The 10,711-nt window shown below is 43.8% G+C and overlaps 2 non-coding genes across 2 annotated transcripts; one reads left to right on the top strand and one right to left on the bottom strand.

The window, feature by feature from the left end:
• Positions 1 to 510: 510 nt before the first annotated feature.
• LOC120266995 lies at positions 511 to 617 on the top strand. Its single transcript, XR_005538349.1, has one exon. It is a non-coding gene; the product is annotated as a small nucleolar RNA R71 (small nucleolar RNA).
• A 6,665-nt stretch (positions 618 to 7,282) lies between these two features.
• LOC120266592 lies at positions 7,283 to 7,390 on the bottom strand. The gene has a single exon (XR_005538207.1). It is a non-coding gene; the product is annotated as a small nucleolar RNA R71 (small nucleolar RNA).
• Positions 7,391 to 10,711: the final 3,321 nt, after the last annotated feature.

Genomic DNA, 10,711 nt, shown 5'->3' with positions numbered 1-10,711 from the left:
TTGCATTGCTGTTGGAAACCCGGTGGCCCTATGGCCTTTTGTGTACCTTGGTTATACCACGAGAAATTGGGATGACTACTACAACCTAGATTGTAGGTATTACTGTATGGATTTCCTTGATTGCTCATGCCATTACCCACAAAATTGACGTTCTCAACTGAAGATGCATCACCAATAGATATCGCGAAATCGGAGGGAGCATGTCCGCCATCACACCCGGTGCAAGTAATCACGGCTGCTACTCTGTTTGAAGTTAGAAGATCTAACTTCTTACTCAATAATTCCACTTGAGCCACTAACGAAGTCACTACAACTATCTCATGGAGACCGCCCACCTTTTTCTTCTCCCTGCCATTCCATTGGTAGCTGTTTAACCCCATTTCGTTAATTAATTGACGGGCCTCAAAGGTGATCTTGCTACCTAAGGTACCTCGTACTGCACCATCCAGGAATTGCCTTGTACACGGATTTAGACCGTCGTAAAAGGTCCGAACAATCATCCAGTCTGGGAATCCGTGTTGCGGGCAGTTTCTCACGACCTCTTTGAACCTTTCCCACATCTCAAATAGAGAATCCAATTCCAATTGTACAAAGGATGAGATCTCATTCCTAAGCTTTACAGATTTTTTGGGAGGGAAATAACGGGCAAGAAAAGCTTCTACCATCTCCTCCCATGTGGTAATTGATGCTCTATTTAATAAGTGTAGCCACTGCTTCGCTCTCCCTTTCAAGGAAATGGGAAGGCTTCAACTTGATGGCATTATCCGTCACCCCGTTTATCTTCAGCATATTACACACCTCGGGAAATTTCTCAATATGACAGTTCGGATCCTCATTGGCCAAACCATTAAACTATGCGGATTGCTGCAACATGTGAATGAATGCTGGCTTAATCTCGAAGTTCTAAGCTGTAATCGGGGGACACACAATGCTCGATTGTGTTCCTAATACTGAAGGACTGGCATCATCGGATAATGTCTACTACTGCTTATTCTGTTCTGCCATGTTTTCAGATTCTTCTACTTCCAAATCAGCTAGACTAGACTGTTCTTGCACAGGTTCTTTCCCTATTCTTCTCAGTGTACGTTCAAGCTCGGAATCTCCTTCAATCAGTATGCAGGAATTCCCTCTGGTCATAACCTGGAGCTACACCCAAAAAGAAAGAAAAAGAAATCAGAACGATGACAGAATAAGAAAATATGAAATAGAATGAATAAATGAATAACTAAGAAAACAAAGTGTAAAGTATCTGTAAACGCCAACTCCCCGATAACAGCGCCAAAAACTTGACACGTCCGTATATGCGTGTAAACCGCAAGTGCATAGTTGTCGAAGTAATAATCCCAGATGAGTGGGTATCGTATCCACAGAGAGTAGGAAATAAAGACACTTGAGTTGTTTCTTAACTAATGTGGAAGATGAGTAGTGATAAGTATAACAAAATATGAAATAATGAAAATAAAAACACCAAGATAGAAGGCACAAGTAAAGTTGAAGGTAAGACAATAGATTAGGATGGGGTAACCGGATGTTGATCTGCGTAGGACAATCGTTTCAAGTGCAAGAACCCTCTATTATACTTCCTAGTTGATGCAACAATGACTCGTGGAAATCCTTAATTACATGATCCCAAATCTAAGGTCAACCATGCCTAACTCAATACATGTCCCGGAGGAAAGATTGAATAACCTCTCAAACTCGCACTCGCATAGAATTGCAATGAACTCTAGGTATTCCAAGTGATGATAAACCTTATTCCTATGTATAGACCTAATCCTTTGGTCCAGGTAAAATATCTCTGGCCATAATTAAGCCCTAGATGCTAAAATCACTTCAACGCTTCACTCTGTTGCACTCGCAACTAAGCCCCAGCGGAAGGTCATCCCTTAGCCCATTCACTCTACTATAGCCACAAAGAACTCTTGGAAAGTGAAGATAGGATAGATCACACTGGAGATAAAAGGGGGCACTCCACTACCTCATGACTCACCCTCTCAACCTTCTCCAATCTGGCTTTGTCTAACTCTCATGGTGTGTCACTCACTCACAAGAGTTTCCAAGAAGAACTCTCAACCTTAGTGTCACTCTAGGGGAGCATTCATACAATCAAGTCTCCAAGATTGGAACTCACAATAAACATTAATTAATTGAAAGTATAATGAAGAGGTTCAATGAAACGAATACATCCTAGGGTTCACAAATACCCAAGTACCCACTAGGGGTTGAGCTCTCCATGGAGCTAGATACAGTCAATGAAATCCAATGTAAAAACAAAGCATCCATAGAAAACCCCCTCGTTAGTCATGGCAATAGTCTTGTGGAGAGTCCTCTACTCATCGTAAGGGTTCCTTTGTCTGGCCTAGGATACACCTCGCCCGATCGGTGCCATCGAAAGTTCTCCTACTAACCTTCTTCCAAATGGTGCACGATGTCGAAGCCGTAGAACCTCTCCAAATCTCTAGCCAATACATCTCAAAACCCTAGCCGACACCCTCTCTCAAATTGGGGAAAAGATGGAGAAAAAAGAATGCTGAAATCGGGGCTGAAATTGGCTTTTAAAGGGCTGGAATCGGGAATCCACACGCCCGTGTAAGCGCCACTGTGGATTTTTCACACGGGCGTGTGGAATTTCAACATGCCCATGTGGATTCTCTATTTTCCTAATTTCACAGCCGGCTGTGAACAGTGTTGTTAAAGTATTTTGCTACATTTTTCGTTCAGTACTCTACTACAGTTTCGGCCTGAAATACTCCCAAATCTATGCTTTCATCGAGGTAATGCAAACGGACACACGTTTACATCATGGATCGCTTTGCTTCTTCAATAACGGACATGTTGGTGGAGATCTTGTTCTATATTCACAAGTCAGTTGAACCTTAGCATCTCGAACTCGACCTATGTCTTCGCGTTTGAACCTTAGCAAGATTTCCTCCAAATTAGTGAATTATGACCCACATTGGCTTCTTTCTCTCATAATCAGTCTCACAACCTTACCTGCGTGAAAGTAATATAAATACACACATATTAGAGTTAAAACCCGAGAAAAGTAATGCTTAACACAAGGATAGAACACTTTGTATTCTTATCGCACAAGCACTTATCACTTATCATGAGGGATTAACTTATTGTTGTGTTTGGATTTGGATGAGCCCTAGGGTGTATTCTTGTGTAAGAACATAAGATATTATTCTTCATTTAATTTGATGGTTGTTTCAGATTCAATCATTTATGCTTTGATGCTTAAAATTACATTTATGGAGAAATCCGTCATTCTATTATGAGTTATATGCGTAGATGTGACCTACTCATGCATACTAGATATAGGAGAGATTGAAAGGGGATCCTGATAAGTGGTGGTGTGATATGATTGTGAAGCATTCTTTCCATATGTTGAGCATTAATTTTCTCAGGTTTTTTTTATTAATATGTGTGTTTTTATGTTACTTTCGTCCAGGTAGGTTTGTCAGGCCGAGTACGAAGGAAAGAAGCCAATGTGGATCTTAATGCACCAATTTTGGAGGAAATCTTGCTAAGGTTCAAACGCGAAGATATAGGTCGGGTGCGAGATGCAAGAGTGTGTGCCAACCTCCTCGTATTTGAGTTAGCACAACCATTTGGAGGGGTACAAGGACAGTCACACTCAAGCATTCCGACTTATGCACATAGAACAAGATCTCCACCAACTTGTACGTCATTGAAGAAGCAAATAGATCCACAACGTGAACGTGTGCCCGTTTGCGTCACCTCGATGAAGGTATGGACTCGGGAAGTATTTCAGCCCAGGTACTCTACCGAACATCAGATCGAAAGTGTCTGTAGAAGCACATCGCTCATGACCGCCAAGAAAATAGGAATTCAGAGAGTCCACACGGGTGTGTGGAAATTATACACGCCCATCTGGAAATTCTATATGGACGTGTGAAAAATCCACAGGCCCGTGTGGTCGCCTGATTCCAGCCTTATTTAAAGCCGATTCAGCCTCGATTTCAGCATTCTTTTCTCCATCTTTTCCCCAACTTGAGAGAAAGTTTCGGCTAGGGTTTTGAGAGGTATTGGCTAAGGTTTTGGAGAGGTTTTTGAGGATGTATTTATTTCATTAAATCTCTTTATGATGCTTTAAATTAATTGATGTTTATTGTGAGTTCCAACCTTGAATGCTTGATTGTATGAACATTTCCGCTAGGGTGACACTAGGGTTGAGAGTTCTTGTTGGTAACCTTGTGAGTGAATGACACACCATGAGCGTTAGACAAAGCTAGGTTGGAGAGGGTTGAGAGGATGTGTCGAGAGGTACAGGAGCGTCCCCTTTCCCCTCCGACGTGATAGATTCTACCTCCGTTCCTCGAGTTCTTTGTGGCCATAATAGAGTGAATGGTCTAAGAGATGACCCTCCGCTGGGGCTTAGTTGCAAGTGCAACGGAGTGAAGCGTTGAGATGATCTTAGTATCTAGGGCTTAATTGTAGTTTTGGACCTTCCACCTAGACCAAAGTGTTAGGTCTATAATTAGGAAGAGATTTATCACTTGGAATCCCTAGAGCACATTGCAACTCTATGCGAGTACGAGGTTGAGAGGTTATCTAATCTCTTCTCCGGGACATGCATAGAGTTAGGCATAGTTGACCTTAGATTTGGGACTATGTATTTAAGGATTTCCACGAGTCACCATTGCATTGATTAGGAAGCATAATAGAGGGTTCTTGCATTTGAAACTATTGTCCTAGGCGGAGCATTATCCGAGTACCCCATCTTTATCATTTGCCTTACCTCACCCTTTACTCGTACTCTTTTACTTGTTGTTTTTACTTTTGAGAATTGAATCATTGTCACACTTATAACTACTGATCTTTTATATAGCTAAGAAGTGGATTAAGTGTTTTTTTATTCCCTATTCCTCGTGGATTCGATACCCAGCTCATCCGGGATTATTACTTGATAAAACCCGTGCACTTGCTCGATATACGCAAGGGGACCTTGTCAAGTTTTTTGGCACCGTTGCCGGGGAGTAGGCGTTTAGAGATACTTTGCACTTTGTTTTTCTTAGCTATTTCACCATACATTACGTTTTCATATCTTCTTATTCTGTCATCGTTCGATTTCTTTTTCTTTCTTTTTGGGTGCGGCTCCAGGTTATGACCTGAGGGAATCCCTCAATATTGATTGAAGGAGGTCCTGAGCTTGAACGTACACTTAGAGAAAAAGAGAAAGAGCCTGTACAAGAATAGTCTAATTTAGCTGATTTGGAAGTGGAAGGATGCGAAAACATGGCGTAACAAAAGCGAGCAACAGCGAACATTATCCGATTATGCGGACCTTTCGATGTTAGGGACACAATCGAGTATTGTGCGTCCCCCGATTACAGCTCAGAACTTTGAGTTGAAGCCGGCATTCATCCACATGTTGCGAGAATCCACGCAGTTCAACAGTTTGGCCGATGAGGATCCAAACAGTCATATAGAGAGTTTTCTCGAGGTGTGTGATATGTTAAAGATAAACGGAGTGACGGATGATGCCATCAAGTAGAGAGCGTGACAAGGTCCCCTTGCATATATCCTGCAAGTGCACGGGTTTATCGAAGTAATAATCCCGGGTGAGCGGGGTCGAATCCATAGGGAGTACGGAGTAAAGACACTTAATTCGATTCTTAGCTATGTGGAGTATCAACAATGATAAGTGTGGTAATGATTCAATTCTTAGAAATTAAAAGCAACAAGTAAGAGAGCAAAAGTAAGGAGGTGGCAAGGCAATCGATAAAGATGGGGTACTCGGATGATGTTTCACCTAGGATAATCGCTTCAAGTGCAAGAACTCTCTATTATGCTTCCTAATCAATGCAATGGTGAGTCGTGGAAATCCTTACATACATAGTCCCAAATCTAAGGTCAACTATACCTAACTCTATACATGTCCCGGAGGAGAAATCGAACAATCTCAACATCTTGCACTCGCATAGAGTTGCAATGAGCTCTAGGGATTCCAAGTGATAAATCTCTTCCTTGATTTAGACCTAACCCTTTGGTCCAGGCGGAAGGTCCTTAGCCACAATTAAGCCCTAGATACTAAGATCATCTCAACGCTTCACTCCATTGCACGCGCAACTAGGCCCCAGCGGAGGTTCATCCCTTAGACCATTCATTCTATTATGGCCAGAAAGAACTCGAGGAGCGGAGGTAGAATCTATCACGTTGGAGGGAAAAGGGATGCTCCCCTGCCTCCTCGATTCACCCTCTCAACCCTCTCCAACCTAGCTTTGTCTAACGCTCATGGTGTGTCACTCACTCACAAGGTTACCAACAAGAACTCTCAACCCTACTGTCACTCTAGGGGAAATGTTCATACAATCAAGCATTCAAGGTTGGAACTCACAATAAACATCAATTTCTTAAAAGCATAATAAAGAAGTTCAATGAAGCGAATACATCCTAGGGTTCACAATCACCCAAGTACCCACTAGGAGTTTAGCTCTCCATGGAGCTAAGTACAATCAGAGAAATCGGATGTAAAAGCAATGAATCCATAAAGAAGCCCCCTCGATGGTCATGTCGATGGTCTTGTGGAAAGTCCTCTACTCCTTGTCCAAGGATTCCTTCGTATGGTATAGGATACGCCTCGATCGAAGATCCCCTACCAACCTTCTTCCTAATGGAATCACGATGTCGGAGCCGGCTGTGAACAGTGCTGCTATAGTACTTGCTACAACGTTCTGCTATAGTCTTTGACTTGAATAACTTCCCAATTCCATACTTTCATCGGGGTAACGCAAATGGGCACACGTTCATGTCTTGAATCACTTGCTTCTTCAATGATATACATGCTGGTGGGGTTCTTGTTCTTATATGCATAGGTCGGAATGCTCGAGTGTGACTGCCTTTGTGCCCCTCCAAATGGATGTGCTCACTCGAATGCGAGGAGGTTGGCACACACTCTAGCATCTCACACCTGTCCTATGTCTTCGCGTTTGAACTTTAGTAAGATCTCCTCCAAAATAAGTGCATTATGATCCACATTGGCCTATTTCCTTCATACTCGGCCTCACAATTCTACCTGCGTAAAATTAACATAAAAACACAAATATTAATGTAAAAACCTGAGAAAAATAATGCTCAACATAAGAAATGAATGCTTCACATTCATATCGCACAAGCACTTATCAAAGCCTTCCCATTTTCCCTAAAGTGGAGAGCGAAGCAGTGGCTACACTCATTACCCAGAACATCGATAACCACATGGGAGGAGATGGTAGAAGCTTTTCTTGACCGTTATTTCCCTCTCGGAAAATCTGCAAAGCTTAGGAATGAGATCTCACCCTTTGTTCAGTTGAAATTTGAGTCTGTATTTGAGACATGGGGAAAGGTTCAAGGAACTCCTGAGAAAGTGCCCGCAACACGGATTTCTGGAGTGGATGATTGTTTAGCCCTTTTACAACGGTTTGAATCCGAGTACAAGGCAACTCTTGGATGCGGCAGTAGGAGGTACCTTAGGTAGCAAGACCCCCGATGGGGCCCGTCAGTTAATTGAAGAAATGAGGTTAAACAACTACCAATGGAATGCGAGGGAGAAGAAAAAGGTGGCCGGTCTCCATGAAATAGATGAGGTAACTTCATTGGCTGCTCAAGTGGAAAATTTGAGTAAGAAGTTAGATCTTCTAACTTCAAATAGAGTCACGGCCATGACTAATTACACCAGGTGTGGTGGAGGACATGCTCCCTCCGATTGCCTGATCTCTATCGGTGATGTTTCTTCGGTGAAGAACGTTGATTTTGTAGGCAATGGCATGAGACCTCAAGGAAATCCATATAGCAATACCTACAATTCGGGTTGGAAGAATCATCCTAGTTTGTCATGGTGTAATCAAGGTCCACAAAAGGCCATGGGGCCACCGGGTTTCCAACAACAACAACAACAAGCCCCTCAGGTGAAAAATAGAGTCTCAGGTTTGGAAACCCGAATAAATGACTCAGAGAAGCACTTGACTCGATTTGTGCAATTTGCAAATACAAGGTTTGAATCAGTCAAGGCTACACTTCGCAACCACACCTCCTCTTTGCATAACCTTGAAAATCAGGTGGGGCAAATTGCGAAGTCTCTCTCTGAAATACCACATGGAAGCTTGCCGAGCAATACAGAAAGCAACCCTAGAGAGCACGTAAAGGCGATCACTTTGAGAAGTAGTCGTGAGGTTGAAGGTAGGCTTATGAGTGAGAAGCCAAAAGAACACGCACCTGAGGTTATTGAGGTGGAAGAGGGAACAAGCAAAGAGAAAGAGGTGGCACCCCCACCTTTCAAGCCAGGAATTTCCACACTCCCGTGTATATGTATTGCGAGCTCATCCAGAGAAGACACAGGCGCGTGCGGCTGCCCCTGTGAATGACCATGCGAATGTCACACGTCCATGGGTAATTTCCACACGGGCGTGTGAATTCCTGCAGAGTTGGGCGGATTATCCCTAGAGCACACAGGGGCGTCGACTCGCCCCTGTAGGCGACCTTGTGAACCACACGGGCATGGGTAATTTCCACAAGCCCGTGCGAAATTTTGCAGAGGAGTTCTCTCCATCCCGAGAAAACACAGGGGCGTGTGGCTGCCCCTGTGAATTGGGCATGTGCATGTCCATGCTCGTGTGGAATTTCCGCACGGGCATGTAGAACACTTGGCAATTTTCTTGGATGTTCAGGGAAGCCACATGGGCATGCGGCTGCCAATGTGGGTTGGGCGCACGGGGGTGGGTATTTACCACACACCCGTGTGAGAGCAGTTAGAGTCGAAGAAGTGTTTTCCCGAGAGCGCACAGAGGTGTGTGTATGCCCCTGTGGCTCTCTTGTAATGAGGCGCACGGGCGTGGGCAATTTCGACACGCCCGTGTGGATGCACAGAATTCCAAGAGACGCGCTTTTTTCCTTAAAACCTTGTGAACCATCTCATTCCTCATCTCAAGCCGCCTGAAAACTACTTCTGATCATCTTCTCGACCGATCACTATTGTTTTGGAGGATTTTTCTTCGCATATCGTGTTGATTTTCAGAGTTTTCGCATTTATTTCATCAGTAACCCTTTTTCTTCGCCAACTCTTGTTTTTCATGGATTAAATGTCTTCATGAGCACAAATTTTCATTTAACAATGCATGGTGCATGTTTAGAAAGTGTCTAGAAGTGTTTTCAAAGTTAAATTTTTGAGAATTATTGTGCACCCATGCGGTTTTCTTTCACGCCTTGGAGATCCACACGGGCGTGGGTAATTTCCACAGGCCCACGTGGAATTCTGCAGTACACCGCTCTTAAGTTTCTTTGATCGTTCTCCTCTTTTTGTATTATAGGTATGGTACCGCGAGTAAGGAAGAATGAAGTTAAGCGTCTAAGAGTCACTCCACCCGAGCCAATACACATGGATTTATCAAATCCCGAGCATCAGACTCAATTTGAGAAACTTTCAGCACTTGGTTTTGGTCAGACTCGTTTTGTGGATTTGCAAGTGCTAAGAGATATTCAGCAGGGTGACGAGCTAGCTGATGAGATTGATGAGATGCTAGCAGTAGGAAGCTGGAGGAGTCTACTAACGATCAGTGAGCCAGCTTACCGCGCATTGACGCTTGAGGTTTTACCGTCTTTTGAGTTTCATCTGATGCATGGGAGATTTCACACTATGGAGGCTATACAGTTTTGGGCATTCGGACATCCATTTTTCATGAGTGTCACTGAGTTTTTGATTCAGATGGGCCTATACGATGTTGCATACACAGGTACAGTGCAGTATGGACGTTTACGTGCGGATTTTCCAGTATCAGTAACTCCACATCATGTGTATATAATTCTGTGTGGATAGGGGGAGTATGAACCGGGGATGTCGAAGGCCACTAGCCTATGCCGGTTGAGCTACAGGTATTTGCAAGTGGTTATAAGCAGGTCTGTGTCAGGTCGAGCCGATAAGACAGCTGCTCTGACCATGCAGGATTTGCTCTTTTTATACTCCATGGCCCGCAATTTGCTGATTCACTTAGGGTGCATATTAGAGGATATTCTGAGGTACCAGGGTCAGTCTGCGAGAGTGGGTTTATTATTTGCTGGCCCTTACATCACAAGTCTCATCTTGGGAATGGGTTTGGGGGATGCTTTACGTGGTGCTGAGAGGATATTTGTGCCTACCCCTCTTGCGTTTGAGATGATCAGCATGATGGGGTTGGTAGGGAGATATGGGTCAGGGGTCTATATTATTGCCACAGCTACCCCAGAGACCACCAGGAGTCAAGGAGATACTGCGGAGGGTTGCCTACAGATTCCCAGACCCCTCGCCGCGCAGGGTCCTCGAGCTTATGACCGTATTGAGAGGCTTGAGAGCGATGTGGGTGAGATTCAGACCGAGATAGCGGAGCTCCGAGCTATCCAGGCAGTGCAGTACACTAAGATATTAGACCATTTCGACATGATACAGCGGCTATTGATGGGCATGCCACTTGTTCCCCCACCACCTCCTCAGGCATCTCCCTCACCACTTCTGCCAGCACCCTTCAATTTAGCACCACCAGCAGCAGCAGGAGTTGAGCCAGAGGACAACGCCGATACCTCACTTTTATTTCTTTTACTTTTTTGCATTTCATTTTAGACTTGTTCACTCAGAAAGGATTCTCCTTCTGAGTTTATTCGCATGTTGATTCTCGAGTTGTATTCATTTATTTATCTCTTATATACTCGAGTTATTTTGTTTTTATTGAGCTTCACT

Source organism: Dioscorea cayenensis, chromosome 1 (genome assembly GCF_009730915.1).
Source record: "Dioscorea cayenensis subsp. rotundata cultivar TDr96_F1 chromosome 1, TDr96_F1_v2_PseudoChromosome.rev07_lg8_w22 25.fasta, whole genome shotgun sequence".
Taxonomy (NCBI): Eukaryota; Viridiplantae; Streptophyta; class Magnoliopsida; order Dioscoreales; family Dioscoreaceae; genus Dioscorea; species Dioscorea cayenensis.
The sequence above is the reverse complement of the archived record's forward strand: the minus strand, read 5'-3'. Positions and strand labels throughout refer to the sequence as shown.